This window comes from Equus quagga, chromosome 11 (assembly GCF_021613505.1).
Source record: "Equus quagga isolate Etosha38 chromosome 11, UCLA_HA_Equagga_1.0, whole genome shotgun sequence".
NCBI lineage: Eukaryota > Metazoa > Chordata > Mammalia > Perissodactyla > Equidae > Equus > Equus quagga.
In genome coordinates, this window is record NC_060277.1 from 42,264,851 (window position 1) to 42,278,337 (window position 13,487).

Here is a 13,487-nt window from a genome sequence, read left to right on the forward strand (position 1 = left end):
TGCAAAGATTTTGCTTTAAAATAAAATGGCAGGTAGGTGATATCTACAATCTCAAATTAGGAAGTGATCAAATGAAGTAGCTCCCAGTCTTCACTGCACATTAGAATCACCTGGAGGGATTTTAAAGCTACCGACACTGGGTCGCACCTCCAGGGTTCTGACTCCCCTGGTCTGGAGTGGGTTACGGCATCAGTGCTCAGCTAACAGGGTAATCTGACAAAGTGATAGCATGTCTACAAGTCAGGTACTTAGGAGCTGGCTGGGTGGTGTAGTGGTTAAGTACCCATGCTCGGCTTCAGTGGCCCAGGTTTCGCTGGTTCTCATCCTGGGTGGGGACCTACACACCGCTCATCAAGTCACGCTGTGGCGGCGTCCCACATATAAAGTAGAGAAGGACTGGGGTGGATGTTAGCTCAGGGTCTTCCTCAAGTCAGACACTTCAGACCATAGTTGTTTTTAAAAGCACAGCTTTACATCAGATTGACCTGGATTAAATCCCGCTTCTGCCACTCCCGGGCTGTGTGACGATGGGCAAGTCTCTGCAGGAGAGGAACGATTCTCTGCTGTCCTAGGGTCTCCAGCTGGGCCTCAGAACTAAACCCACGTAAGACAGGTTAACAGGACAAAAGCATACAAAATTTATTCAAGTTTTCCATGTGCGTGGGGGCCTTCACAAGAGGATGAAGATGCGAAGAAGTGACCAGAGAGGGAAGCTTTTGTACCTTTTAGACAAAGAAACTTTAAATTTATGAGGAAATGACAAGACAAAGGGGTTTGGTTAGGGGCAGTAAATTGTGAGGAAGTGACTAGGAGATATATGAGGGGGAATTAGTGGAAGATAAGGGTTATTTTAGTAAGATTGTTTGTACAGACACATTTTAATGCAGGCCTTCTCTGGCGATAAGGACGTTCTTCTCTCCCTGGTATGGGGGAGGGAGGCGGGGCATGATTCTCATGGGAAATTTTATGGTTTGTTTTTAGGTAGAAAAGGGTAGATCAGAGAGCCCTGTCTGCATCTCTTTCTCAAATGCCTTTGGCTCAAAATAATCAATACACCAAAGCAGCGTATTTTGGGTGGCATGTCCCAAACTCCTTCACTTCTAAATCTCTCTGAGCTTCTCTTTCCTCATCTGTAAAATGGAAATAATCCTTTACCGCTTAGAATTGTTGTAGGGATTAAAGAGAATATGTATGAAAATCATTTTCACAGTCCAGGCACAAAGTGTGTGCCTAATTAATGGACGCTTTTATCCATTCAAGTATTAATTCACTCAGCAAATACTCGCTGAGCACCCGCCCCCTTCCAGGCATCGTTCTAGGTCTATTGTTCTAGGCGCTGTTGCTCTAGGCCCATTGTTAGGTGATAGGGATGCAGCGCTGAGTAGGACAGACAAGGATCTTGCCCTCCAAGCACTACTTTGGATTTTCTTTTTAGCATTGATAAAATGTGTTTAATCTCATGGTCTTTATAGTTCTCTACCCAGTGAAGAGACATCTGACCGGGGACCCCACCCTTACCTGCCCTCAGAGACCTCAATCCATCAGTTGTCTCCTCTTCTCTCCACTGGCTCGTTGTCATATTCATTTAAACATAATCATTTTGTTTCATATTTAAAAAAAAAACAAAACCCTGAATCAAACCCTTTGGCTTCAAGCTACCCCCAGTCCTGCTTTAGCTCCTTGCTTTTCGTGCTTCACAGGCAAGTAGAGAGACTGTCTGCATTCACTGTCCCCTCTCTCTGTCTCCTTCGTCACTGCTTGTTCACACTCGACTGTCACCAGGCTTAGTCTCCATTGTGCTACAGATACTACTCTCAGCAAGGTCACAGTGCCTTTCTTAAAACCGTCCAAGGCCTCCACACTTACCTCAGGAGAAGTCCAAATGCTTTAAAATGGCAGGTGGGCATTTCCCAGCCTGCCCTCTCACCACTTCCCCACTCCCCTCCCCTGCCTGCTGCCCCAACCACACCCCCCCCACATAGTAGGTTCCCACCCCACAGAACTGCCTGTAGCCTCCTGCAAGCTCTGCATGCCTAGCCCTGGGCAGTGGTGCTCTCGACCTGACTTGTACTCGCTTGTGTGAGCCCATGGCGCACATCTCTTCCTGATTTCGTGTTTGGTGATGTCCTGTTGGTAGCTTGAAGTCTGCCATGGCGGGAGTATTCATATCAAGGAAATTGGCAAAAATCTACAAATCAGTGTATTCTTGCCTACTCCGCCACCCCCGGGAGATGGCAGTTTAACACTTAGCACACACCATTAGTGCTTCTAGGCCTTTGCACATACTGTTCCCCCCCACCCCTCACCAGCTTGGCTCAGCTTAAATGTCACTTCCTCCTAGAAGCTTCTCCTGACACTTCAAGGTTACATACCCTTCTCTGTGATTTTTTGGAAACTTGGGCAGCCCCCGATGGTGGCATTTATCATACTGTTTTTTTTTTCTGTATCCTATACCGGCCAAGTAAAGTCCTTGACATCTGGGGCCTTGTCTTGTTCATGGCCATTGTTCTTCACCTAGGATAGTGTTTGGCACAGGACAAGGTGCTAAATAATATTTTTAAACGAATCAATACATGAGTAATTAAAGTAATAAGCCCTCCCTATTAAATAATACGCTTTGTATGGTTCGAGAATGTGTTTTAATCTTTGCGTCGCCTGGTTTCCTCACACATGGTGAGCATTCAGTAGAAATTTACTTGAGTGCACTTTTTCTGAGCCTGAAACTGGGGCCCAATTTCAGATATTCATTCTAGAAGTGAGTCAATGGCCTTTGAAGTTATGGTTCTGTAAAGTCCAAACCTGGAGGTTTGTAATATGTCACCAGAAACATAAGATTTCCCTAGCCATCAACTTGTCTTGATGTACTCCTCTTATGTCTTCATTTCTCCCAATAAAGTGACCTCAAGCTTATCCCACTTCCTTCTCTCCTCTTCCTGTATCTACAGCACCGACAACCTCCTGCTCACAGAGTCATCTGCGGCTGAGCCCCGAGGGGCCTAGGACAGCAGGGCCGTGCAGTGAAAGGCGCTGGGGTTCAGAGTCGGGACTGAACCTTGCTGGAGCCCTTGTCTCTTCATCTGCAATGGGCAAAATGACATCCTCCCCACCTACTTCACTAAGTTTGTGTGGGAGAAAATGAGTTATCATGGGTGAAAATGCTTTTGTGAATTGTCAAGCACTACCTAGGGTAAACGCAGAATCTCTCAGACAAATTGATCTTAAGCACGTGCTATAGCTTAATAATTCCCTCACAAGCAAGTGGAATCTGCAAGGAGATAAAAGAGTGTTCCAGGACGGAGAGGGTATAGAAATCTCCGGGTTATTGACTTGGGAAACAGGATGTTTTACCTGTTTTTTTACATGTTAATTAGCAGAGATTACAGTTTTGTGTTGCAAAGACATAAAACATCAGCTTCATATCAGGTGTTTGGTAGGAAATCTGGGGTGGGTCCATCTGAGATGCCAGGTGTGCAATCAATCAGGAAGAAAGAACAACTGATCTAAGAAGCAAATGACAAGGATATATTGGTGGCCGATAACTTGAATAACAAAGTTTCATTCCCCAGGAGGATCTGATAGGCTCCAGTTAATCTAAAAGCATAAAATATAGACCAATACCAAGTAACAGAGTTCCTTTCAAATAGACAGCTATCAGGGAGCATCTCAGAGTGCCAGCATTGTGGCACATACACGGTTTGCCCAGTCCTTAGTTTGGGGACATATTTTCCCGTGCCCATGTTAGTCGTCAGCCTCCCCCAGCAGGAAGGCTCCCCTGTGTGTCCTCCAGTCAGCAGGACCTGGGGAGCTGAGAGAAATGCAGACTCTCAGGCCCACCCCAGACCTGTGGCATCAGAATCAGCATCTTTTCTTTTTTTTTTTTCAATTTTTCTTTTTTCTCCCCAACGCCCCCCGGTACACAGTTATATATTCTTAGTTGTGGGTCCTTCTAGCTGTGGCATGTGGGACGCCGCCTCAGCGTGGTTTGATGAGCAGTGCCATGTCCGCGCCTAGGATCCGAACCGACGAAACACTGGGCCGCCTGCAGCGGAGCGTGCGAACTTAACCACTCGGCCATGGGGCCAGCACCCAGAATCAGCATCTTAATAAGCTCTCCAGGGACTGAGTGCATTTCAGTCTAAAGTGCGCTGCCTTAGGGACCATCTAATCATTTTTCAAATGGAAAAACAAAAAATCAGGCCTTGGAGGGTGATTTTTCTCCCTCAAGGTCTAACACGCATGGGTAGCAGAGCTTGGATTAGAAACAAAGTTTTCCTGACTCTGCTGGCAGGTTCCGGCATCGCCCGCCGCCTCCCAGCCTGGGTCTTCAACTTCCTGGTTGTGAGGCTTTGGGCAAGTTACTGAACCTCTCTGAGCCTGTTTCCTCATCTATAAAATGGAGATGATGGCCATGTCTACCTCACAGAACTGTGAGGATTAACTCGAATTAGAAAATCTCTGAATTCTGTGCAAGGTAAGGCACAATTCACACATGAAGTTTTATTATTCTCAAATGAAAAGGCAATGTTCCCCATAATTTAAACAGTAGAAGTAAGTTTTTTTATGGCATACAGAAGCAGATAGTTATTTATATCTCTGGAAACTTTCATGCCTTGACAGTAACGTTTGGAAAGCAGTTATTTATTTTTCCTTTTAATCTTCTGTAGGTTCCATCGAAGAAACTTACATAAACCACGCGGCAGAGGGTCGCCGCTGTCACTGTAATTTAACCATCTCTTGGGTTAGGCTGACCTCTGTTATCATCAATCCCGTGAACCGGGGCCAAATTCAACCTTCAGAAAAGACACACGCGTAATTCAGGAATCTGACTCACTGACCTACTTTCTCGGCCGCCCAAGCTGTGGGAGGCTGGATAACCTAGTTTTTAGCTCCATCTAGTGGTCATACATGGTTCCACTTTCGGCTGTAGAGAAATTTTAGTTTTAGCTTTCAACACAAATACATCCAGCTTCTCACTATTCAGAAGAAATGATCCAATATACACACTTTTAATGCTGTTTGTTATCACTGAAGTAATAGGCTCAGGGTGCTTGGAGCTGGTCGCAAGGTTGGAGACCTTGTTCAGAACAGAAAGCCTGGGGTCGTCTTTGATGCTTCCCTCACGTGATCCGTCCATTCTGTCGTGAAATCCTAAAAAGTTAATTTCTCAGAAAACATTATCCAGCCACATGTACTTGTTTAATCCGTCCTTTGTGACTGTCTGCTTAATGAAGGAAGGTACTGGACGTTAATCCAGACTCTAGGGCTTGGGCACCAGGCCCTCCTCCCTCATAGAGTGTCTGATAGGAATGGCCGTAGTGCACCCAGAAAGAGGAGGCCTGAGCAGTAGGATTTCCAGCCTCACAGAAGATGCCCTTTCCCCACAGTGTGGCCACGGAGCAGCAGAGAGCTGCTGGGCCTGAGGCAGCCGTGTCAGGGATTGGTGCAAGCTAAGGGAGCAGATGGTGGGCAACGAGAGGCAACCCTTGCCCTTCACTCCTTTCCTGGAGATGTGCTGCCTGAGCCCATGGAACCAAGATGTAATTCTCGGCATAGGAGTGGAGGCAGGAAGCCCCAGGCATGCCAGGGCTGGAATTCCTTCCCGGTGGGTAGCCAAATGTGCTACCCCAAATATGTCTCTTTGGCATAAGGATTATTCTGAGCTGATTATTTTGAGGAACAGCAGACACAGGAGAAGCTCTGAAAACAGAGCAAAAGTTACCCTTCTGTAACGGAAATTTACATTTATAAAGAAAGTCTCCATTTATGAGGGTGTCTCCCTCTCCTTCCCAGGAAGAGAAGGATGCCTCCAAGATCACAAGAAACTTATCAGTGGAGAAGGTAGTGCCTTAAATATGCATAACAAACCTTAACTTTTATTATGCTTTTCCTGGTCACCTCCTATAACTGGCCTCCCTTGTCCCCCAACATCTTTCTTTTGTCTTTAGCTGAAGATAGTATTTAAGGTGGTAGCTTGGGCCATCTCAGGGAGTTACTCAGTTTCCCTGGGTCTCTCCCATCTATACCTGAGGTATAGATATTAGTAAGCTTCTGTTCGTTTTTCTCTTGTTAACCTTTTTTTTTTTTAAGGTATGCAATTTTTTTTTGGTGAGGAAGATTGGCCCTAATATCTGTTGTCAATCTCCCTTTTTTTTTTCTCCCCACAGTCCCAGTACATAGATGTATGTCATAGTTGTAAGTCCTTCTAGTTCTTCTATTTGGGATGCTGCCACAGCACTGCTTGATGAACCATGGTGCTGGGTCCACACCCAGGATCCAAACAAACGAACCCTGGGCTGCCAAAGTGGAGCATGCAAACTTAACCACTATACCAGGGGGCTGGCTCCTAATGTCTTTTATTACAGGAAGTCTCAGCAATGAACTCAGGGTAGAGGGAACATTGTTTTTCTCCCCCTACACTACTTATTTAGCAGGAAGGCATTCAGAGTCAAGATTAAGTTGATTTATAGAAAATAAAGAGATGCGATATCCTTACACTCAGGTCTGTGCCTGGAGAATCAGATCTCTGTATGTAGGAGTCTGTTCAGGCTTGGGCATATTGCATGCCCGGAACTGGAGTCATTGCATAGTGCTCCCTTATTGGGGAATTGATGTTGTTAAATTAATTAAACAAGGAGGCCATTAGACTGAGGGGGCTCTAATGCCAAGGTAGCCTACCAGTAAGCAAACCAAAACCTAAGCCTGTAAGGGCCTCCATGTCACAGGTCACCAAATCAAACACTGAGGACACTGATCACAAACAGCCGACTAGGCTTTAAGCTGCAGCCAATCAAATAAATTCTTTTCTGTGCTTCCACACCTTCTCGGTAAGTCTTTCCCCTGGCTCCTGTCCGCTGAATGCTCCTAGCCACTTCTGGTTTGGCATGCCCCAATTCAGACTGACTTTTTCCTCAAATAAGCTCAACATTTTTTTTTTTTAAAGATTGGCACCTGAGCTAACATCTGTTGCCAATCTTCTTCTTCTTCTTTTTTTCTTTCTCCCCAAAGCCCCCCAGTACATAGCTGTATATTCTAGTTGTAGGTCCTTCTGGTTGTGGCATGTGGGACACCACCTCAGCATGGCCTGAGGAGCAGTGCCATGTCTGTGCGTAGGATCCTAACCAGAGAAACCCCGGGCTGCCGAAGTGGAGCACGCAAACTTAACCATTGGCCACAGGGCTGGCCCCTCTTAACATTTTTAATATGCCTCAGTTTACCTTTTAACAACGTGCTGACATGAATCCTGGTCTTTAGGAGTCTCTGATCACTGAGGGAATGCCAGGAGCCTGTGGAGACCAGGTTTGAGAGTGCACCACTGAAGACTTTAAACTCTTCAAGCAGCATTGTTCAGCATTGTTGGTAGAAAGAAGGAAGAGAGGGTGATCTTGGGGCTGGTCTGTGGTGCAGGGGTTAAGTTCACATGTTCCGCTCCAGAGGCCCGGGGTTCGCTGGTTCGGAGCCCAGGTGCGGACATGGTCACCGCTTGTCAAGGCATGCTGTGGCAGGCGTCCCACACATAAAGTAGAGGAAGATGGGCACGGATGTTGGCTCAGGGAAAGTCTTCCTCAGCAAAAAGAGGGGAATTGGCAGCAGATGTTAGCTCAGGGCTGATCTTCCTCTATTTATTATAAAATTAAATTTAAAAAAAGAGAGAGGGTCATTTTGAGTTTGCTCATAATATCTCATTCTCTGCAGCTCCTAGCAGAATCCCCAAAAAGGGAGGTGACTTTTAAGGCCTCTGTCTCAGTCTCTCACTTTCTAAAAAACTGCATGGTACTCTGAAAAAGGAACACATATAGTAGCCAAATTCCTGGGATTCTGGAAAGCTTGTCTTTCTGCAAGCCTGCACGTGCCTCCAGAGCTAAGGGTGGGTGTTATGGGTTGAATTGTCCCAAAAGATATGTTGAGCTAAGCTCTAGTACTGGTGAACATGATTGTATTTGGAAATAGGGTCTTTGCAGATGGAATCAAGTTAAAATGAAGGATTAGGGTAGGCCCTAATCCAATGTGCTGGTGTCATACGAAGAAGGAAATTTGGCCATAGCTATACAGAGGAGAATGTCATATGAAGACACAGACACAGGGCGTAGATGGCCGTGTGAGGACAGAGGCAGAGGTGAGAACCCAGGAATGGCTGGAGCCCCCAGAGGCTGGAAGAAGCAAGGAAGGATCCTTCCTTAGAGGCTTTGGAAGGAGGATGGCCCTGCCAACACCTTGATTTCGAACTTCTAGCCTTCGGAACTGTGAGAGAATAAACTCCTGTTGTTTTAACCCACCCAGTTTGTGGCCCTTTGTGATGTTAGCCCAAGGAAACTAATACAGTGGGAGAACCCAATGGTGGTGATATTGACCCTGATATCAGTTTCTCCACATTAAACCCAGCATATATGGGGTTAAAACCAAAACACTCATTCCCTGCTTACTCTCTGGCTTCCTGGCTCCAGAATCCACTATTCTCCATGGAGACAGACACTGCCAAGGACAAGCACCTGGATTATCTCCTCTCCACAAAGAGATGCGGGCAGGTGGAAAAGCTGCTGACCAGCAAGGTTACGGGCTCCCCACTCTCTGCAAGTAGTCTCAAGGCCAAAGACAGGCTGGTGGGAAAGCTCCGACCAGCAAGGCCATATGCTCCCCCTCCCCTACCTAAAACCCCAAATAAAAACCCTTCCTTTTAGCTTTTCTGGGAGTTTGGAATTTCAGCATTAGCTGCCCTCTCTCCTTGCTTAGTGCTGTGCAAAAATAAAATTCTTACTTTCTTCCACCACACCCGGTGTCAGAATTGGCTTGCTGCGCAATGGATGAGCGAACTCACTTCAACGGAAGACGAACCTCTGGGTCTGAGGGCATTTTCTGGGGGCGGACTCCCACCTCCGAGCAACGACAGTAAACCCCTGGCCAGTGAGGACTGTGCAGATGCTGGCAGATACTTGAATTAATGCTTGTCACCTAAAGAGATGCCTGATGGTTGCTGCCTTTAGCAGATCTCAGTGCTCTTAAAGCAAACAGTGATTAGTATTAGCAGCTGCATGTCTGAGTCCTTGATAATAGACTCTTGGGCACTGAACCCCTAAGAGTATACCAGGTAAACTTCCTTTGAAAGGGCTTGGGGAAAGTTGCCTGCGTCTATACTAAGGTTAGGGACTTTGGTACAGAGGGCAGCAGCCATAAGATCTTTAGGACCAGAGAGCTTGGGTTAGGCCAGGGGCAGATCCAGGTTTTGTGGGGCCTGGTATTAGTTTCCTAGAGCTGTTGTAAAGAAGTTCCCCAAACTGAGTGGCTTTAAACAGCAAATTTACTAGAAGTCTGAAACCAAGCTGTAGGCAGGGCCGTGGCCTCTCTGTCAGCTCTCGAGGAGAATCTTTCCTTGCCTTTTCTAGCTTCTGGTATTGGCTGGCAATGCTTGGCATTCCCTGGCTTGTGGATGCGTCACTCCAGTTGCATGGCCATCTTCTCCTTGTGTCTCCACTTGGCTTAGGAGGGGAGGAGGAAATTGTCCTCCACCCTCTGGATTCTTCTGGCTGGTGTAAGAATTAAATTGATATGAGACAGATCAACAGGAAAATCAAATGTAAGTAATTTCTCTTGCATGGAAACCCCACATACATGAGAGGTTCCTGGACCTGCTTGTCAGAAGATCCTACAAAATTTAGAGAGGAGTTAGAAAGATTAGTGGCAAAAAAACAGAAAAAGAAAAAAAAAGAAAGATTAGTGGATGTTCATAGCCCCACACTTAGAGAACTTGACTGGCTGCTAAGGGGCATTCTTCCCACTATGATTATATTGTGGTTATCAAACAGGCTAGATGGCCTCCTGGAGACCCCCACCCCACAATCCCCTGCCCCGCCACAGCCAAACACACACACAGGGAGACAGGTGGCCAGACTCTCTCCCAGGCCCTCCTGCAAATGACCAGGAGAGGGCTCCGCTGGAGGCTGATATTCAGGGTTTAACGGGAGCTCTTTTAGAGGCATCTCCTCCTAAAGTGAGTCAATCACAGATTAAATCATGCACTCAGAAGGAAGCAAAATGGCCGAAAGCCTTGGTTGAACGCTTTAGACAAACCTTGCAGAGGCACACTGCATTAAACCCGAAAGCCCTGGAGCACAGAAATCTGATTTCCGCTTTAGGGAGACATTTTCTCCCTCATATTAAAAAGCAAATTCAAAACAGTCAAGTTGGTGGGGGCAACTATTAAGCGTGATAACGGAAGCCACCCTGCAATCCTTGGAAAATAGTTTCCAGGAATGTAGAAGAAAAAAAGAGTTAAAAGCAACAATTCTTGCTCTGCAACTTGAATCTTTAGAAAGACAGAAGCAAGATAGGGAAAATGCCTTAAAGTCTACTCAGAACCTCCCCTGTTTGCCTCCAGACAATTGCAGGTATTGTAAAAAGCCAGGACATTGCAAAAGAAATTGTCCAGCACTTAAGAGAAAGGAAAGCATAAGACGCAAGCAATCCGCATCCCCTCAGGCCCTCGTATGCCCAGAAGGTTCATTTTTCTTTTTTTTAAAGATTGGCACCTGAGCTAACATCTGTTGCCAATCTTCTTTTTTTTTTTTCTCTTCTTCTCTCCAAAGCCCCCCAGTACATAGTTGTATATTCCAGTTGTAGGTCCTTCTGCTATGTGGGATGCCACCTCAGCCTTGCCTGATGAATGGTGCCATGTCTGTGCCCAGGATCCAAACCAGCAAAACCCTGGGCCGCTGAAGCTGAGCACGTGAACTTAAACACTCGGCCGTGGGGCCCATCCTGGGAACTGGATTTCTTCATTTATACTAGTGTGACTTTCTCTACCATCCACTCCAAGGACTTCTACCTGTCACCTCTGATTCTATTCACGCTGTTGGAGTCTCTGGGCAACCTAGTTCACTACCCATGTCTCAGCCCACCCCAAGGTCTTTAGGCTTCTTACACCCATCATGCCTTTCTGGTTTCCAACTGCTTACCAGCAGGGGCCGGCCTGGTGGCGCAGCGGTTAAGTTCGCACGTTCTGCTTCTCAGCGGCCTGGGGTTCGCTGGTTCGGATCCCGGGTGCGGACATGGCACTGCTTGGCAGCCATGCTGTGATAGGCGTCCCACGTATAAACTAGAGGAAGATGGGCACGGATGTTAGCTTCTCTATAAACTAGAGGAAGATGGGCACGGATGTTAGCTCAGAGCCAGGCTTCCTCAGCAAAAAGAGGAGGACTGGCAGTAGTTAGCTCAGGGCTAATCTTCCTCCAAAAAAAAAAAAACAAAACAACAACAACAACAAAAAAAACCAACTGCTCACCAGCAAACCTTCTTGGCTGACATTTGTTATGTAAATTTAACGCTACCATAAATTGTAAGGAGAAAGGTGTTTTTATTTCCCTACCCTCAGACCAAACTCCGAATCTCCTACATTCCTTACTAAAAACTCATCTTGATTTAAATTCCCCTGAAAGAGATGAGTCTTTAAAAGATGTTCCAATTAGCTTTTGGGCCACACATGCAAGTGAAGTCGGATTATTACTGAGCGAAGAACCTGTGCACATTACTTGGAAAAAGATTAAACCGTTTCCATGAGTAGCCCAATGCTCTCTCTCCAGGGATGCAGAGCGAGGAATTGAACCCGTAATAGACTCCCTCTTGTAACAGGGTGTACCTCCTCACCCCGTTTCACTCCAATCTTGCCAGTAGAAAAAGAAGGCAAATTTGGCTCAGATGGGAATGAAATCTATCGCTTCGTACGAGACCTAAGAGCCAGAAACTCTTCTGTAATTCTCCAGCACCCTGTGGCTCCTCATGCAGCTGTCACTCTTACCGCCGTCCATGTGATGCAGCCTGGTTTACAGCAATTGACCAGGTGCGATCCCATTGCACACTGATTCACACTTTCTTTTTGCATTTACGTTTAAAGGGAGGCAATTAACGTGGATTCGCACACCTCAGGGATGTTGTGAGTCCCCCTCAGTATTGTCCCAAATCCTTAAAGCAGACTTAGACTCTGTAGCCTTTACTCAAGGTTCTATGCTTGTCCAGTGTGTTGATGACCTTTTGCTTTGTAAACAAACTAAGCAGAGAGCTCTCATAGACTCCCTTATTTTCCTAAAGGCACAAACTGAACGAGGCCAGAAAGTCTTCAGATCTAAACTTCAGTGGGTGCAAATGACTGTTAGCTGCTTAGCACATGAGATATCTCAGGGCGTTCAAAAGCTCACCCCAAAATGCCTGAGTCAATTTTGTCCATCCCTCTCCCCAAAACAAAAAAACAGTTACGTAAATTTCTAGGGGCAGCTGGTTACTGCCGCCAATGGATTCCTAATTTTGCAGCCCTTGCTAAACCCCTACATGCTCTTGTCCCGGATATCACTCCAGAGCCTATTTCCTGGCCTTCAGAGGCTTTAACCTCCTTTGAAGCCTTAAAATGATCTTTGCCCACAAGCCCTGGCTCTTGGTCTTCCTAATTTTGACAAACCTTTCATCGATACTGCCGTGAAAATGATGGGGTTGCTGCAGACATTCGAGGACAATCTTTCCCCCCTCAGATCCGTCCTATAGCATATTTCTCATGCCAGTTAGACCCTGTGGCATGAGGTATGCCCTCATGCAGGTGGCTGTAGCTGCCATTTTGATTGACCAAGCCAGTACTCTGACTTTAGGCTCCCCATTCCTCTCCATGTTCCCCATGCTGTGTCTGCTATTTTACAAGTTTATAGGATTCATCAACTCTCTGCAAGGCGACAGACCACCTATGAGTAGCCTCTCTTAACCAACCCTTCCATCATCTTACAGCCACTTTATTACCCCTCTCTGATGATGGAGAGTCCCACTCCATTCCACATGATTGCCTTGCAACTATAGAAATGGTCTCAAAGCCACGAGAGGATCTCTCAGACAACCCTTTTGATAATCCAGACTTACTTCTATTTTTTGATGGCTCCTGTAAATGAAATTTCTGGGGAAACGTAATGACTGCTTCTGCCATAGTTCCCCTCATGAAACTCTTGAGGCATACTCTACCCACTGCAAAATCAGCCCAAGCTACTGAATTCATAGCTCTTACTAGAGCCTGCACATTAGCAAAAGAGAAAACTGCCGGTATTTACACAGAGTCCAGGTATGCTTTTGGTGTCTGCCCTGCTGTTGGCACAATTTGGAAATCCTGTGGATTCTCAACTTCTGCAGAAATCCCTATTGCTAATGGGCATTAATTGCTGCCTGTTACAAGCCATTCACCTCCTTTCTCAAATTGCCATTGGGTTCACTGTTCAGCACATACTGGGGAGACTGATACCATGTCTTTTGGAAATGACAGGGCTGCTAAACATGCAGCTCACAACACACCTTGTCCTTTCTCAACCCAATTTTTTAAACCTGCTTTTATCCCTAACTCATATTGTTAATTATCAGGCAGATGCCCCACGATCTGAAAAAGACAAATGGATACAAAAGGGTTCAGAATGATCATCAGTTGCATTATACACTGGGCAAATGAACTTCCTGTAGCCCCTTTTCTTTGACCT